The sequence below is a fragment of the Gymnogyps californianus genome, chromosome 2, assembly GCF_018139145.2.
Source record: "Gymnogyps californianus isolate 813 chromosome 2, ASM1813914v2, whole genome shotgun sequence".
NCBI classification, from domain to species: Eukaryota; Metazoa; Chordata; class Aves; order Accipitriformes; family Cathartidae; genus Gymnogyps; species Gymnogyps californianus.
The window spans coordinates 55,975,530-55,993,192 of NC_059472.1; the positions used below are offsets into that span (position 1 = coordinate 55,975,530).

The 17,663-nt window shown below is 42.2% G+C and overlaps 1 protein-coding gene across 3 annotated transcripts in view; it reads left to right on the plus strand.

Annotated features, from left to right (window-relative positions):
* The window catches only part of MTCL1 (microtubule crosslinking factor 1), a 110,790-nt gene that overhangs the window by 13,946 nt on the left and 79,181 nt on the right, over positions 1-17,663 (plus strand). The window lies entirely within an intron of this gene.

Here is a 17,663-nt window from a genome sequence, read left to right on the forward strand (position 1 = left end):
AATGTGGTCTGTAATGTATAAATAACATTGCACTTCAGGTGCAGAAAAGCTGTCTGTTGAGAAAAGGGATCATTTCAATTGGAGCTGACACATAGTCCTACTGGGTGAAGTGATGATCCTTGGAAGCAAATGAGCTGAGGAGCAGGGGACAGTAAAGGAAAGCCAAATACTGAGCGTGGCTCTTTGCCGGAGCCCACATCCCAGTCTGTAGCGGTATTTCTGTTCTCTTAACAGTACAGCAGATTGGCAGCTCACAGCCTCTGCTCTGTTTTAAACCAGATTGAGATAGAGCATTTAAACATAATGAGGTAAGGCATTTATCCTCTGAGCCCTGGTCAGATTTAGAGAGCTGGTGCAATTATGTGTTATTTTAATCTTTCAAACAATGCTTGCGCGTCAACTGGCACAAAGCCTGACTCAATTTTATAAGGACAACCCTTATTTAATTTCTCTGCATGTTTGGATTATGAGGAGTCCAGTGCAAGAGTTTTGGAGCATTTTGTACCTAACAGGACAGATCATCAGCTGGTGTAAATATCAGTGTTGCTTAGATTACTTAGGAGCCTGACACAAAAGATAAAGTCTGCATGATGTTTTAGCTATTCTTCTTCTTTCTCAATGTTATTTGTGAATGCTGTGCTTAATGGACACGATACCATGTTACAGGGTCTGCAGTCTATATTCCATACAAAAATACCTTGTCATCCACAGTACCAAAAGTATTGCTTGTAGCTGATTAACACATAGGTCCGCTAGATACTGCTTGATGGTCTTTGGCATTAAGCAGTTTGAGAAACTAAATTGTGGGTGAGCAGTGGGAAAGAAACTGGTCCAGCAGTGCTGCAGTCTCAAGCTAGCTCTAATCAGGCTGAATTTACCCTGCTTCTTAGATTGCTGCAGCCTAGCAGGGCAGGGAAGCCCAACTAACTCAACTGTCTCTCTGCTGCGTTGCAAGTCGAAGTGAATGTACCCTTACTTTGGAAGCAGACTTTGCCCCGTAAGAGGCAAAGGCTGGAGGGGAGCTAGGGAAAGGGAGAGATGGCAGGTAGAATGATGGGATGCGTTCATGCTGATCTGGAGGCACAGCAGGGCATAAGATGTAGGAGCAGTAGTAGTAGTAGTAGAGATAGTCTGGTTTTTCATACTATGAGTGGTGGTTTCTCTGGGAGTCAGAATTTCACAAGGTTACAGTAGGTGAGAAGATGGAGATTTGGGTCCTCGGCAGGTCACACAAGGACAGATGAGCCCAAAGTTGGAGAAACACAGTGATATGTATGCCAGATAAGTATTTGTTTGCAACATTGTTGACATTGCTGAAAAATAAATTAAAAAAAAAAATTCTTGCCTCGAGATGTGTTCAAATAACTACCAGAAGCAATGCCTCTTTAGGAACATTTAATGCATACAAAGCTCTAAAGGAATGCATTATAGACATGCCAGTGGGAAAAATAGTGCTTTATATATCAGGAGAAAAGTGACCCAAAGGCCATGTAGCTTCTTCCCAATCCACCCTGACTATGCATCTTGTGTATCTAAAGGCTGACACTTAGAAGGAGTGTCTTTCCTACCCAGTCCTGGAGCATTGCCTGAGACCCAGTTAGACAGTATTCGCTCTCTGATATAGCTCACTGTCACCATATGCTCATTTTCTGTAATATCCTCGGCTGTTCTTAGCCCTTTTCCTCTATCATCCTCTGATCAACAAAAAGGTTTTCTCACATTTGCATTCACATTTATTGCTTAATTCAGTGCTAACTTCTGCTTTGTCCTGCTGTACAATTCTCTCGGGTCCAGTTTCTCACTGCAGTGGATGGCATATATGTTGATTACCTTTAATGTATTTGCATGCTGAAATATCTTTAGGAATTGTACACATCTCTGAAAGCACTCTTTCTTTAAAGCCACCTTTATTTTTTATCATAATCTTCTGAAAAATTCCTAACATTTACAATGTTTAGTGCTGTTATGTATTCTTTCACCGCACTACCTGTTTCGATCTCCTGTGATACTTTCAACACGATTTGTCTGGTGTGAAATATATACAGGCTTGCTCTGTGTAAAAAAAATTCTTATTTCCTTCAAAAAAGCCTTGCAGTTTTAAGTGGGAAATTAATTTTTGCCTCCTCCTGGCTATGTAATTTCAAGTTGTTATATTAAGTATATATGAGATAGGCTTTCTTCTTTTGTCACTAAATAACATTTCTCAGTGTGTCTCAGCCTTGCAAATAATAGAAGCAAAGTTACAGCAAAGAGGAAAGGTGACAAGAAGTCACCTGCCATGTCCTTCACAGTGCTCTTCTACCGCTGTGTTGTAGCTAATGCACTTCCCTCCCCAGTCCCAGATGCTTCTGGATTCCCATTTCATGACATGCTTTCAGAAGCTTTTGCATAATCTATCAAAACCACATCTAGACTCTTGTTTTGTTCTGGTATCTGCCAGGTACTCCCCATCATCAAAATATTCTGGTTTTCACTGATTGTTTCAATAAGGAGCTCTCAGATCATCAGTGAGTCACTTACAGGTTTTTAGGATAATGCCACCTCTTTCCCTTTTTTTTTCCTTTTTCCATAAGCATGCTCCATCCCTACAGCCTTTTGCAGCATTTCCTGTAGATGTGTTTTGAGCTAAGATATGGCTTGGTAAGGCTTTTTAACCAATACTTCTGGATTTTATCCAGTTCTGATGTCTTCCAGTTAGACACCATTCTTCTCTGAATGTCTTCATCAGCACCCTGGCATTCACTTTGCTTAATCATTCCACTCTACTTCTTTTTTTTCAGTCCTCTTAGCCAAAAGATAATATGGTGCTTTCCTTTCCCATAATGCTTCCTAATTTTTTTTCAGATTTTGTTTGTTTATTGCTGTGTAGGTTCTTCACTCTGCTACTTTTGCCTGAAGTACTTCCACTGATTCTTTTGAAGTTACTTCTTTCACTGGGTAATAATGTTTTCTCTCTGAATATTTTTTAACTTTACTGTCTGTACTAAGTTTTTCTGCTTCAGTCTTCTCTAACTGCTGCAACACTGTGGTTCATTGAATTTTTTCCCACGGTTACATTCACTTACTTTTTCGGTTTCCCTTTTTCCACTCTTGCCTTTTTTTTTTTTTACTGTGAACTTTTCGACTGGTTTTGGGCCTCCCTCCGATGCCTTTTTTGTGCCATTCTCCATCAGAGCTTCAGAGTTTTCCTACTGCTGTGAACACTTCTTTGTAGCATATCCTTGCAAAATTGGGATGTCTCTAAGAACTGTCCCTTCTAGGAATTTGCTAGGATTTTCTGTGACTTACCAAAGCTGCTTCTTCCTTATAACTTTAAAAGCAAAGGCAGTGTACCCTCACAGATTTGATGAGTATATATATCACTGCCAAGGCTCGCTTGCTTTTTTTCTCTTGTTGTCTAGGTTATTAACATGGCCATTTGAGTCAAGGAGAGTCAAGGCTGCCAGGAGAGAAAAAAATGACTCCATTACTAACAGATTACCTCAGCAACATCCCTGCAACTGTCATTTCCCCCTTCCTAATATCCTAATTCAGCTCATGAGAAATACTGATGTATATTAAGAATCTAACTTGGTCAACCAGCAAGCATTAAGAAAACTCTTTCCAAAGTCTCCTTTCTTTGCACCAATGCAAAACCCTTACTAATTCTCTCCTGACCATCTACAAGCTAGATCTTTTCGCAAAGGCTTGACAACAGCAAGTGGATTTTCTTTGAGATTTGAACATCCTCCACTCAACACCTAACCCATCCCAAACATCATTTCCTTGGAGCCACCAGGGCATCTTTAGGGAATGTCTTCCTTATATTTTCTCAGCAAAGATATTTCACAACTAGATGATCTATCCTTAGTGTAAGTTTAAACAATTATGAAATCATGCTTGGCAAGTGTCAGGTGCCTTTATATGCAGTGATCATTAATTCCCCTGCAACTAATACCTCTCAGAGTAATCCTCTCTCTAAAAACTCCATACCTGGGGAAGAATAAATCACCTCTGCTACTTACTGTAGAAATGTGCTGAGCTGGCGCAGGACCCGCTCCTGTTCCCTGTGAGAAGGAGTCAGTCACTTATTCGCAGCTGCTAAATGTGTATTTTCTCGCTTTCTTTGTCTGGGTTTGGCATCATGAGCCAGGGAAGAGAAAGAGGCACGGCTGTGGCAGCGCTGACGCTGCTGGGGAAGGGTAGCCCTGCCGAACCAGACAAAGAGAGGGGAGGATTAGGGACAGGGGTAGCAGCTGCCAAAAGATTTGATGTGAGTGCTATGAAACGGTTTAGCAAGAAATGAATGAGAATTGTGTAACTGGGAAGAAAGGGGCATTATTGCTTGTGGGACAGCCATACCGAGCAGGTGACAGTCTCTATTTGCCGCTGAAAGCAGAAGGACCAGAGGGGAAGCAACTGGAGGTGTTGCTTTCTGTCTTGCAAGGACCTCTGGTGTTGCAGCGACCTCCCCTGTGACACTGAGGTTTTCTTGGCCAGCTCCTAACTTCAGTTGAAATCATTTGTGCTTCGAGCCCTCCAGGTTGCTGGGACTGTTAGAGGCACGAGTGCTGTTCTCCGGGCATGTTCACTCGGGAAATCACTTCCAGTTGATGGAGGACCATGACTGCAGCTCACGCTCGCTGGTGTTTTTATAGAGAAAGGCAGAGGCAAAATGGGAAGGCAAGAAATACTGTTTCCATTCATTTCCGCATGAGAGGAGAAAAGTGCAAGTCCACTGGCCGTTAGTAATGTCTCCAACACATCTCTCTGGGACACAGACTGAGATGAAAAGCAGTACATACTGTAAATGGGATTTCCCAGGTTACCTGTGGGCTTTTTAGGGCAGTGGCTTCTCTCAAGGCTCTTTCATCCAAGGCTTACTTGCTAATGGGGATGCAATTATGCCTGAGCTTACCCTCTCCTCCTCCCCTGCAGCTCCTGATTTTTGAGGCACAGTTCAAGAACTGCTGCTTTTAACAGTCAAAGTAATTTTTCTGTTAAAATATCTGTTCCTTTTAACAGAGTGAAAAGCTGCATTCAGATGCTCATAAAAATTATAGAAATATACAAGATGAGATGAAATATCTTTCAGGCATATTATTTAGAGACAAATTTTGCTCCACAGTGCATGTGCACTACTCTGTTTAACATCACTAGAAGTAGAGAGCATTTTGCTGATAGAAGAATTTAGCTCTATAAACATAATATAGCAAAATGAAATCTGGAGGCCACTTCTTAGAGCTGAGCATGACAGTCTGATTTTCATTGCCTTGAACCTTTTAAGTAGGGCATAATACATGCAGCATGTGTGTAAAGCATGATTATTCCAATCTGAAATCTCTTTTCCCACTTTTCTCTCTGATATAAATACATAGATATGGTGCGAAGTAATACACAAATGGCGAAGAAATTATTCTTGGTGAAAACACACTTGTTTGTTTGTAGAAAATATTGCCCATGTTTTCATTAGCTAGGACTTCATACATGTTTATTAAGGTAGCACATAATGTTCTTCAGTCATTTCTCAAATGAAATTTACTCACTGGGGTGAAATAAGGCTACACTGTGAAAAATCTTTGATTTTTGTAATATATGTCTGTTCTTTGTTATCAATGAGTTTAAATGATGGGAATTTGCTGAGAAATAGGGCAAAGAGAAGACTTGTAAGCTATAGATTCAAATCACATTAAAAGGGCTAAGCAAGATCACCATGTTGACTCAGTAACCCTGCTTAAAAGTTACTGCTTGTGACAGTTATAAGTAATGAAGTCTTGTGCAATAATCATAACTAAAACCATTAACTGCATGAAAGTTTTACCGCTGCACCATTTTGTCTCCAGTAGCTTTTTTTCACTGTGATAAATAATGAATTGGTACCTAAACCACAGTGAATGATTTATACTCATTATGGCGTTTCAGGAACTGTACAGATAGTGAAATGGTCTGCTCAGTGTTGGTACCAACAAACTGGGTGGAGGGAAGGCATGGGAATGGATCTGGCTCGACTCAGAATGTATAGCAGTTAAGAAGCAAACTCAGTAACACAATTATTTTTTTTCCAAGGAATTATATTATACATCTTCTAATGCACTGTCCATATTTCTTTTTAGAAATTTAAAAAATAGATTAAAAAAAAAACCAAACCTGAAATTTTCAAAATGTGCCAGTCTGTTATGCTTATAAATGCCCCCCCAAACAGTATCTGCATCTGAATTTATGATTTACCAAATAAATTGCCACCAAGCTCCAGCTAGTCTTTATTTTCTAGGTATTTGCTATTTGTCCACACTTGCCAGCAACCATCTGACACTGCTTCCAAATCCTATTATAAAGTTTGAAGTGAGAGAAAGTTTAGTTTTGAGAGAGGTTTTGAGAGAAAGTAATAGTGACTCTGCTGATCAGATCCAGAGTTTTATATCATGCAAAACCCCCTGCTCTTCTGTTACTCAGCCTGAGCAGAGCCTCTCATCCCAGACATGGGCTTCCTCTAACTCACCCCCTCATGGCCTCGCTCCCAAATACTTTGGTGGACCTCAACTGGCCTTTGCATATGGAGAAATTATGGTTAAGTGATGGCATTTACAGCAGGAACAATGACCTACCGTAGCTGCATGATTGTCCAGGTACCGGTTAGTTATAAGGAAACCTTCTTTGTATAGTAACTAAAATTCCTCTATGCCCCATTTGCTGTGTATTTTTCTTACTACATAGCAGAAGTCTTTCAGTAACTAAAAGACTGCTACTCTTTCAGTAACAGAGACTGACATGGAGATAACCTCCACGAAGCTCAAATTGTGTATCGGTCTCCCCATCCTCCACCCAGTTACCAAAAATAATCCTGCTGTCTGTCACATGGGCTTCAGCAGTGACAGTGCAAACAAACTGTAGCCTCTGTGACATCTATATAAAACTTTCATGGGAAAAATATGGGCTTATTTTTCATTCCTTCCCTTAATCTATCCACAGCATAATTAACGGTTTTCTTCAGCAAGCCCTTGTAAAAAATTGGTAGCAAATCCTTCAAGTGCTGTTCTGGAGGAAAAATTAGGGCATGCTCTCCATATTCTAAATCATATTTCAATTGGGGCAAAAGTCCTCGATGAAGACAGTACCCTTTGCTTTCCTTGCCAAGGTGTGAGCAAGACTTTGTTCCAGGGCAAGCAAATTTTCACAGCATGCTGCTATTCTGTGAGCAGAAGCTGGGTTTTAAAGCTGGAATATCCACAGCCGAGCGTACACTGAAGTTAATTAGGAATATCCCTCGTCTTTCCGCTCTCCAGTGAAACTCAGATCAGCCACTGTCTGTCAACTGTTTATGTGGGAAGTGTCATACGGTATTTGGGGTGGAGATGGGTAGCCAGGGCATCGCGGTTTCGGAGATGTCTCATGCCCTGCCCTCCCCGCTTTCCTCCCAGGGCTCGGAGGAGCCAGCACACATCCTAGGAGAATCTGGCCTTGAGCATATCAGGGAGCTCCAGCTGAAGGAGAAAGCGTATATAAACCTGTAAAAAAGCACCCTTCATTTGGCGCTCGGTGCAAGCTGGCATCGCCAGCAAACTCGGTGCCACTGCTCCTGCGAGGTGCAGCTTTCCTGCTGTGCTTTGACTGGCTCACAGTGAGCAGGCGCCAACTGTTTTCATCTCACAACGCTGGTAATTTCATCCTAGCATCTGGAGCTCTGGGTAGCGGGATGGAAAAGAGGAAGAGACAGTCTGTCAGGGTGAGAAGAGGAGCTTTGTGAGATGCATAGTTTCTCACCAAATTTCCCAGATTGCCTGTGGTTTTTGTTGTGGCGATGCTGCATGTAGGAATATGTGTTGCATCGGAGTATTGGCAGTCACAGGGATGGCACTGTCTGGAAATGCTTAGGCAGGTGAAAAAAAGTCAGAGCTATTGATTTTTGTCCTTCTTTGAAAGGGTTAATTGATTATTTCTCTTCTCAAATTAATTATTTACACTTGCTTCTCTAGCTCTATTTTTAAAAGAAGAACGTAACTTATTGCACAGATAACTTATGAATTATTAACATTGCACTACTCAAGCTGTCAGAGGATGAATCAGGGGGAAAGACCTGACCGTCTTGGCAAGTTTTGCATTGCCGCATGCTACGGCACTGGGCTTTCCCCCTTCCCTACACCTGGCACTGTGCTGGTAAGACTGGCTCTGCCACCCAAAGCCTTGCTGGCTGTCAGGCAGCCCAGCTTGGTGGTGTGTCATGCATCGCCTGGATCCATCAAGAAGTTCTCCGTTCCCCTGGAATGGAAAAATGGAGTTGGTCGGTGCAAGTAGGTCAGGAAAAGGGTTTAAGTGGCAAAGAGGTGGAATTGAGCAGTTGGGAGTCTTCAAGCAACCTCTAATCAGCACATTTTTCTGCTTTCTGTAAATAACCTGTTTCCTTTGTGCCACAGATGAGGATACTTTCACCCATCTTGCTCTTTTCGCAAACCCAATTCATGCCAAAGCAGTGGCATGTGCAGTACTTCAGCCCCTTTCTTATCCCCATAGGAGTGATCCTCGCACCCCACAGATCCTCATGGGTTTTGCCGGCAGTTATATCGCCAAGGAGCTCGCTGCAAGGCTGGCATGATTTTTCACCCCGTTCCTACGCTCAGCCTGCTGAGAAATGCCTGGGAAGGAAACAGTTTCTGTTCTGTGGGAGGAGGCATGGTGAAGCCTTCGCTTGATTTGGGTTTGGGTTTGTGCCTTGATGTGAGAAAGCCTGAAGTTTCTTTTAGTACCCGTAACAGTGGTTCATTCAATCTAGAAAAATGATGCTATCTGCCCCTAATGGGTGCATTACCTCTGATTTCTGTGTTTCCTTTTCTTTTTACTGTATATTTTGTTGCAAGATGAAAGCTCGAGCCCAAATGAATATAAGCATTGCAAGATATTCTTACCTGAATATGAGAATTTTAGGTCTTGCTCTAGTGATAGTAGCTGGAGCTGGGGAGGGTAAATTGTGTTGATATTTAGGGACGTCAACATAGTGTCTACATGGGCAGAAGGAGCACAATGATCCATCTGAGATTGCCAGATGTACGTATTGGTCTATTTAAGGCCTCTTTCTCAGGGATCACTCCAAAATAGTTACAGTCCAATCTCTTCAGCGTGCTTTTGCTGCAGTCAGCTGTGCCGAGAGAAACTGGGTCTTGTGCGGAGATTGGTGAAAGCAACTCTCCTCACCGTCGCTGTGTGCAGAGTTCAGGATAAATTCCCATCCCTGAGTTCAGTGGTGTCAAAATGGCAGATTTTGAAGTGATAAAGGAGGGAATAAAGTAATTAAATGACATGATAAACAGTTCTATGGCAGATTTAAATCTTAAAGCCTTTAAGTTGCTTTTCTCTTTAATGTTTTTCATCATATATAATATATTTTTCTATCAAAAATAATTGAGGATTATTTGTTCACCTCCCCTTTCAGTTTTCAAGAGTCTGGTCCTTCATAGAATCATAGAATAGTTTGGGTTGGAAGGGACCTTTAAAGGTCATCTAGTCCAACCCTCCTGCAATGAGCAGGGACATCTTCAATTAGATCAGGTTGCTTAGAGCGCCATCCAACCTGACCTTGAATGTTTCCAGGGATGGGGCAGCTACCACCTCTCTGGGCAACCTGTTCCAGTGTTTCACCACCCTCATTGTGAAAAATTTCTTTCTTAGGTCCAATCTAAATCTACCCTCTTTTAGTTTAAAACCATTACCCCTTGTCCTATCACAATAGGCCCTACTAAAAAGTCTGTCCCCATCTTTCTTATAAGCCCCCTTTAAGTATTGAAAGGCCACAATAAGGTCTCCCCGGAGCCTTCTCTTCTCCATGCTGAACACCCCCAGCTCTCTCAGCCTTTCCTCATAGGAGAGGTGCTCCAGCCCTCTGGTTATTTTTGTGGTCCTCCTCTGGACCTGCTCCAACAGGTCCACGTCTTTTCTGTGCTGAGGACTCCAGAGCTGGACGCAGTACTCCAGGTGGGGTCTCACCAGAGCGGAGTAGAGGGGCAGAATCACCTCCCTCGACCTGCTGGCCACGCTTCTTTTTATGCAGCCCAGGATACAGTTGGCTTTCTGGGCCACGAGCACACATTGCCAGCTCATGTCCAGCTTTTCATCCACCAGTACCCCCAAGTCCTTCTCCACAGGGCTGCTCTCAATCCCCTCATCCCCAAGTCTGTACTGATATTGGGGATTGCCCTGACCCAGGTGCAGGACCTTGCACTTGGCCTTGTTGAACCTCATGAGGTTCACATGGGCCCATTTCTCAAGCTTGTCCAGGTCCCTCTGGACGGCATCCCATCCCTGAGGTGTGTCAACCACACCACTCAGCTTGGTGTCATCTGCAAACTTGCTGAGGATGCACTCAATCCCATTGTCTATGTCATTGATGAAGATATTAAACAGTACTGGTCCCAATATGGACCCTTGAGGGACACCACTCATCACTGATCTCCATCTGGACATTAAGCCATTGACCACTACTCTTTGGATGCGACCATCCAACCAATTCCTCATCCACCAAACAGTCCACCCATCAAATCCATCTCTCTCCAATTTAGAGAGAAGGATGTTGTGGGGGACCATGTCAAAGGCCTTACAGAAGTCCAGATAAATGACATTCATAGCTCTTCTCTTGTCCACTGATGTAGTCACTCCATCATAGAAGGCCACTAGGTTGGTCAGGCAAGACTTGCCCTTGGTGAAGCCATGCTGGCTGTCTCAAATCACCTCCCTGTCCTCCATGTGCCTTAGCATAGCTTCTAGGAGGATCTGTTCCATGATCTTGCCAGGCACAGAGGTGAGGCTGACAGGTCAGTAGTTCCCAGGGTCCTCCTTTCTAAAGGAGTCCTTCTGGTTTTCCTTTGCCATGCTCATGTGTCTTTTATGATGACTTTATTAATTTGTTGATTATTCCCAGACCAGAAGATGTAGTGCATATTGCCACAGGTATTAAGAACTGTGGGCAGTTATAGGGGAAGGTTCCCATATTAGTCTGGGGAGGGACTGAAACGTAGGTCCTACATTATTTATCAGGATGTGAAATGGTGGAAATCACTTGTGGGAAGGAGGTTACTGTTGCACCTTGACCATTATGCATCAAAATTACAGGATAGTTTTTTAAGTTCTCCACTGTTGTGGTCAGCTGTCAGGTTATGTGACTACAGTTTCTGGATTACCTTCACAAGGGAAAGGAAAAAGAAATTAAGGTTAGTTTACTAAAAGAAAAAAAAAAAAGAAAAAAGTAAAAAAAGAGTTGGAATGTATCTTTGAAATGCCCAGCACACCAGTCCTCCCTTTTGCTGTCCTCCATCTGCTCAGATGGCCAAACGTTATCAGCTTTCCTTTCTCCCCTTCTACTGGTCCCTCCTTGGTGGGATTCTTGCATCTTTTGTTCCTTCCCTCTCTTCTTCACCTTAGGCTTTTCGTCTACATATTGCAGATGCGGATGCTAAGTCGAACCCACAATTCTCCAGTATATGCAAACCAGCCCTTGAGGTTAGGGGCAGCTGTGATGGGCAGGACTTCAGGCACACCTCGGGACAGAAGTCTCTAGTGCTGGGAGCTGGGCTACACTGTTTGAAAAGTTACTTTACAGCTGCTGCCAGAAGTTTTTGCTCCCCTAGGTCAGGGCTTCAGGGAAGCACAAAAATCTTTAAACAGGAAGTTTTTTCTGTGCTATTTCTGGTTCCGCCTGCTCTCTGTTTCCCTGGAAATACTGCGACAACGTTCCCTTGTTGGGATAATTTGTCACTTCCATTCTGGTCCTGACTGTAATAAGTGCAAAGACCAAACAAAATGAAAAACAGTATGTCAGTGAATATTAAAGTCGGGGTGTTTTTGATCCTACAGTGTTGATTTCACTCTTGGGTAAAGTTTTGCATCTGTTCAGTTTTATTTGAGTGGGTAGTCCATCAGTCCACACAGCCATGGAGGAGACAGTAATTCAGGTAGCACAAATTCAGAGATATCCCTTGCTTCTCTTGGCCACGACTGTTGTAAGAGTAGCCATATGTAACAATTTGTGTATTTGTGGGAAAAAATGTAGAAAATAGAAGGAGTTTCTGCGGTTCTGCACAGGAAGATTAGGCATCGGCACTCCTGCAGCTGCCTTTCATTGAACATGGTTTTGTGCTGTCGGGTTGTTGGAAGAAACAGATACATTGCATGAACTGCTGTCCTTCCGAGTTGGTATGAGTAAGCACTGTGGAGAACTTCAGCATTGTTGTTTCTTTGCTACGAGATGATCAGGAGAAAATTTGGCAGTAATTTTCCTAGTCAAAGGGAAGGAAGAGGAGTCTTGTGGGGTTGAACATTGCTGGCATGGACATTTCGCACATGCTTCATGTCTTCATGGATGCTTTCCTTAGAAGCAAGAGCAACAGAAAGGCTGTGGATGTGATACCCCACAAGTATCCATAAGTGATACTCCACAAGCATCCACAATGTAATGCTCCACAAGAAGTACAATACTTCTTCAAAGAATCTGGTATTAACAGAAAGATCTCCGTAACATTACTACATGATTTCTCATAGTGAACGCAAACCAAGAGAGAGGGAAAAAGAAGGCCTTTCCGTACATTATCTTCAGTTTCCTCAACCAACCAGCATGTAATTCTCAGCATATAAAGACTGACAGTGCTTTCCAGGATTCACTGAGACTGGTTACTAATAAAGGCATTTTCACAACTGAACCTGACAGTCTGTTAACTGGTTTTAAATGTGGGTGTTGATTGGATCCTGGCACCTTTATTCCAGGTCATCAGCCGACATAATTGAAGGGGACAGGAGCACTAATTAGAATGCAAAGGTTGTCATTCTTATCATATTACAATCTGGTCTTTAAAATGGAAGCTGTCTTTTCATCCCTTTCCTGGTCTGCAGTTGATTTGGTTCCTCACTTGATCTCTCTAGCTCTTGCTCTGAGGTCCTGGAGTTGAGTTTTACTTGGCAGCTCAGAGAGGAGAAGGGGGAGAATATGAGATTTCCGCTTGGGCAATCGGGAGAGGAAATAGTTCAGATAAATCGCCCACCACCAAAGGCTCATTTTACTCCTGTCTCAGAAGTGGGAACTGCTGGGTGAGGAAGATGTGGCAGTAACCGCTTGGAGACTTGTGATGGGGGATGAGGAACAGAAAGCCTTGGAATACTTCTGATTTAGCTTTAATTTTCTTTTCAGAGGCTTCTTGTGTTGCAACTGGTCGTAGCTGATTATCCGTAATCAAGTAATTTCAAACAAAGCCATTAACAGTAATATTTCTACTCTCCCTCTGAAATTCTTCATAAAGGTTTAAAACCTTAAACCAGATTGGCAGGTTGACTTCGCAAGAATTGTTTTTACCATGCAAAACTGCTAGCATAAAAGAGACCAGGCATCATTAAGGATTTATTGAGTTTCTATTTTCTCCATTAAAGTACCGACTATTATTTTCAAATGAAAGATTTACCATAATGAAATCATTAGTGACTGTGCATTTAGGAATTCTTTTTTGACAGCACTCCTAGCTATTATAGCCAGGCAGTCAGACTCTGCCTCTATAGCACGCATAGCAGTGACAACTTACATTTTCCTCTTTGGTAGGAGATGGAGAATTTGACCAGAAGTGAGCAGATGTCAGAATGATCATAGCTACCTGCAGTTCTTGTTTTTTTAAGCTCATGGTGTAATAGCTCTTTGGCTTTTTACTTTGTTTTCTTTCTTTAACTGCAGACCTAGGTTTTTTCATGACTGAGTGTGCGTTACAAAGGCAGCCTTGGGGAGTGATGTGATGAAGAACTGCAAAGTGAAATATCACATTACTGCCCAAGTAGATAAAAATCAGTCCATGTTAAGCTTTTTAGGACTTTAGCATTCAGTTCATGGGAATTTTGAAATATGGGAGAAACTGATGACAGTACTTACATATTTACAAGGGATTGGAGGTAGGGCAATTGGATCCCTGGAGGTGTCAATGGTCTGATTGCTGCCTGTCTGCAGTTTTTAAAGAGAAGCTGGCTATGCGGCGAGAGCAAGTCAAGCCTTCCCAGGTAACAGTGACAATCTCCAGAGACAGACTGCCCAACGAAAAGATTTTTTTCTGTCTCAAACCGTTGATTGTTATTACAGACCTAATGAATCCTTGAGACTAATACATATGCATCAAAGCACCCATTATTTTGGTTTGACATTCAATAGCAAACAAGTGCGTGAGGTTTGATAAGGTAATTTGATTACAGCCAAATAAAATATCAAGGTTTCAGTATCTTGCGATTGTGGATACTCTAAATAGTGGGCTTTAAAAACCTCCCATTAGCGTCTTCTGGTGGAGTGCCTACTCCTACCCACACGATGTGAGATCCAGCAACCACACAGTCCCTTTCCCCATCCATGGTACCATTTTGTCTGCTCCAGACTGTCAATTCAGCATTGCGGCAACAGGTAACAAACTGAAATCTGGACTAGGTGAGGCTGAGCATGCTGCTTTAAAAGGGTATTTCTGTTCCTGAAAATGGTATGTAAAGCAGCATCTGGGGCTCACTGTTTGATCAAGCAGACCTTCAGAGTAAATGTTAGTGTGCTTTTTGATTACCATTCCTGAAATCTCAGCATGGGATGAGGTTTATTCATAAACAATAGTAAAAAAACATTCTGCTGAACAGACTGTATTCCTTGGCATGGACTGACTGTTCTCTGCTATGATCAGCAGAGGTAGCCTCTTACAGTGACACATCTGAGGGCACCGGCCAACCCACTAGCTTCTGCCTTCAATAGCGGATGCTAATTCATTTGTCTGCCAGGAGCAATGCAAGAGAATATGTCTCCCTTCCTTTCTCTGCCGAGCATCAGGGGGAACTACACGTACAAATGTTCCTCTCGTAGAACAGTCTCCCGATCTGCCATGCGGCGGCGCCTGGGGCAGTTGCATGGTGCTTACCTACTTATAGATATATCAGCTGCAGGCTGCTGCCTCTCTTCTGCTGCCTGCTTCTGCTCTTTGGTGGGTTTGGAGCATTTGCTAGATGAGGGACACTGGAGCCAAAACCTCAAAGTGAAAATTCACCTGTGACGGTGAAAGTATGTCTTCATTCTCAGAAGATTTAATAGTTATCTGGGATTGTGTGCGTCCTCTGTATTTTGTCTCACAATTGTCTGCAGAGTTTTCATGAAAGGGAACCAGGAGGGGGAAGAAAATTATAATGCCCAGATTTTTAGAGTGATGGTACAAAGGGTGGGATTGTGGAAACCAAACAGCTCTTTTAGATATAAAACATGATAAATTGCATCGGCATAATGATGCTCAGCAGAAGCAAGTGAGTAGCAGAAAAGGAATGTAATTTCAATTATGCCATAAATTCACTTTTGGCTGGCACAGCTATCAGAGGGCAGACAGAATTTCTTTCCTAACCTTAATGAAATACAAGCACTCTGGTTTTAATTTGCAGTTGGCATTTCTTCTTCGGTGCAGCAGAGGTTGGAAGACACCTTCCCCCTTTTTTTTGGTATGAAGTTTATTTGCATGGAAGCATTCATCTGTTTTTCTACAACGTGAATTTCCTGTGATGATCTCATGATGTTTACAGCATTCCTTGTGATGGCATAAACAGAGCTTGATGCCTTGTTTGCATATTTGGGTGTGGTAGGGAATAGCTACATGCAAACTGCTGCTCAGCCACATCCAGGGAGCCCTATCTAATGTCAGCTTGAGACTTGTTTCAGGCACAAGGTAGATCCTCTGCTAATGCTGTCAAGCTTGAGGACTGTCTCCACCGAGTTCCAGAGGGATTTAAACAGTAGCAGGAAAAGATAAATTAATAAAGAAGAAAGAGCATGCTGAAAATAAATTTAAACTACTATTGATTACTAGTAGAGCTACTACAAAGAAAAGTCATTGAGAAAAAAATCAGGAATGTGCACGGCTGTTGTGTATGCAAGAATTTCTAGTGATCTTAAACAGATTTTTAGCCAATATAACTACTTAAAGTATGAGTAGCTCTTTTCTACAAAAATGAAAAGAAGGTATTTCAGAGTGTTTACTGACATTTAGTAATGTATTTGGGGCTATCATTCAGTCGGAGACCCTCACTGTAATTCACAAAAGTTAATAAATTACATCATGGAGTTCTCTGTGTGATTTACCCCAGGCTTACTGATGGGGAAAAGTGAGGCACAGGATTATTTAAAACATATACTACTTTGTTGTTGTTGTTGTTCCTGATCTCTTGAGTAGGGATAGCTGTTGGGCTTTGAGGCCCAACTACTATGCAATGAATTCTTACCCTTTAAGTGCAACTACAGTAGTTTGTGCAGGGATATTTTTGAAAGCAGCTTTGTATTTTATTTTGTTTTTCAGATTAGAATTGTAATATATGTGTGTCGCTAAAGAGTTTCTGCCTGGTTTGGGTATCCTTTCGTTGACAGCACTCCACATCACAGCTTTTAACAGCAATCTTTAAATCCCCATCATTTCTCCTTGGTGTTTACTGCAGAAAAAGTGTTTCTGCTGCTGCTTACTTTGCTCCCCCAGTCCAAGACAAAGTGACTTTTGTACTGGCACAGAGGGTTGCTGGAGGCAGAAGCTATTACAGAATAACTTGTTGGGTAGACAGCGTAAACAAGTCACCAGTCTGTGAAACTCACTGCTACATGATTATCACCAAAGGGCAAGGATTTAGGGAGACTCAAAGGAGACTAAGCATGCATCTGTATGAAGTGAGCAACCAGACCTGTCATACGAGTGCAAATATTACCACAAGTTTTAGGAATGAAGGCAACACGGGATTTAGGATTTAAGTGCACATCAAATTTGGAGATTTACCTGGGGTCCCATTAGCTTGAAGGGATTTCCTGCAGAAGCTTCTTCTTTCAGGCACCGTCGGTGATCATCCCCAGCTTGCTTCCCAAAGGGAACGTGCAGGTGTCTCTCAGTCTGATACGCATAACCTTGCTCAAAACATACTCATTGAAGCTGAGAAGCTTCACAGCCCCAAATCCCTAACAGAAGGGATTACACCTGAATTGGCCCTAGATCGAAACTCCAGTTTCATATTCTTCCTTCATCTGAGCTATTAGAAATCCTCACTCAAATGTCAAAAGTCCATTTCTGTAATGTGTTTTGGCATCTCATTTTTTTTATTCTCAATACAGCTTCCAGACATGCCTGGCTTTTCTTAGTTGATGCTTATCTTCTCCTCAGGAACTTTAATTAAAAATAGTGCATCCTAATAATGCAGTTGCTTGTGCAATTTTTCTCTGGCAAAATAATTTAAATTTAAGTAGGCTGTATCATCTTGCTGCTTACTGATGGAATTTTTTTTTTTTAAATGAAAACTGCTAGATGAACATCTAGTCAGTAATTCAACTGAACCAAGGTCTTTATTTTTAATATTTCCTCCCAATGGCAAATGAAGGAAAGATAATGTTACAGAATTTCTAGGAAGTCTGAGAGTCCAGTTTTTAGCTCGTGCATGCTTTAACAAGGCTTTTTAGCAAGGTTTAGACTATCATCATGGATGTATAAGCTTAATCCTGACTGTAGTAAAATAGGATTTAGTGCTGCTCTGTACCTTCCCAGTAGAGTTGGAGTAAACAGGATTTGTGTGGGTAGGTATCTGAGAGGAACAGATGCATAACAGATCTACAGTCACTTGTGGAGTCTTGTGGGCTGCAGCATCATGGGGGCATTTGGGCTCTGGGTCCATGCAGGGGAAGAGCTGCCACT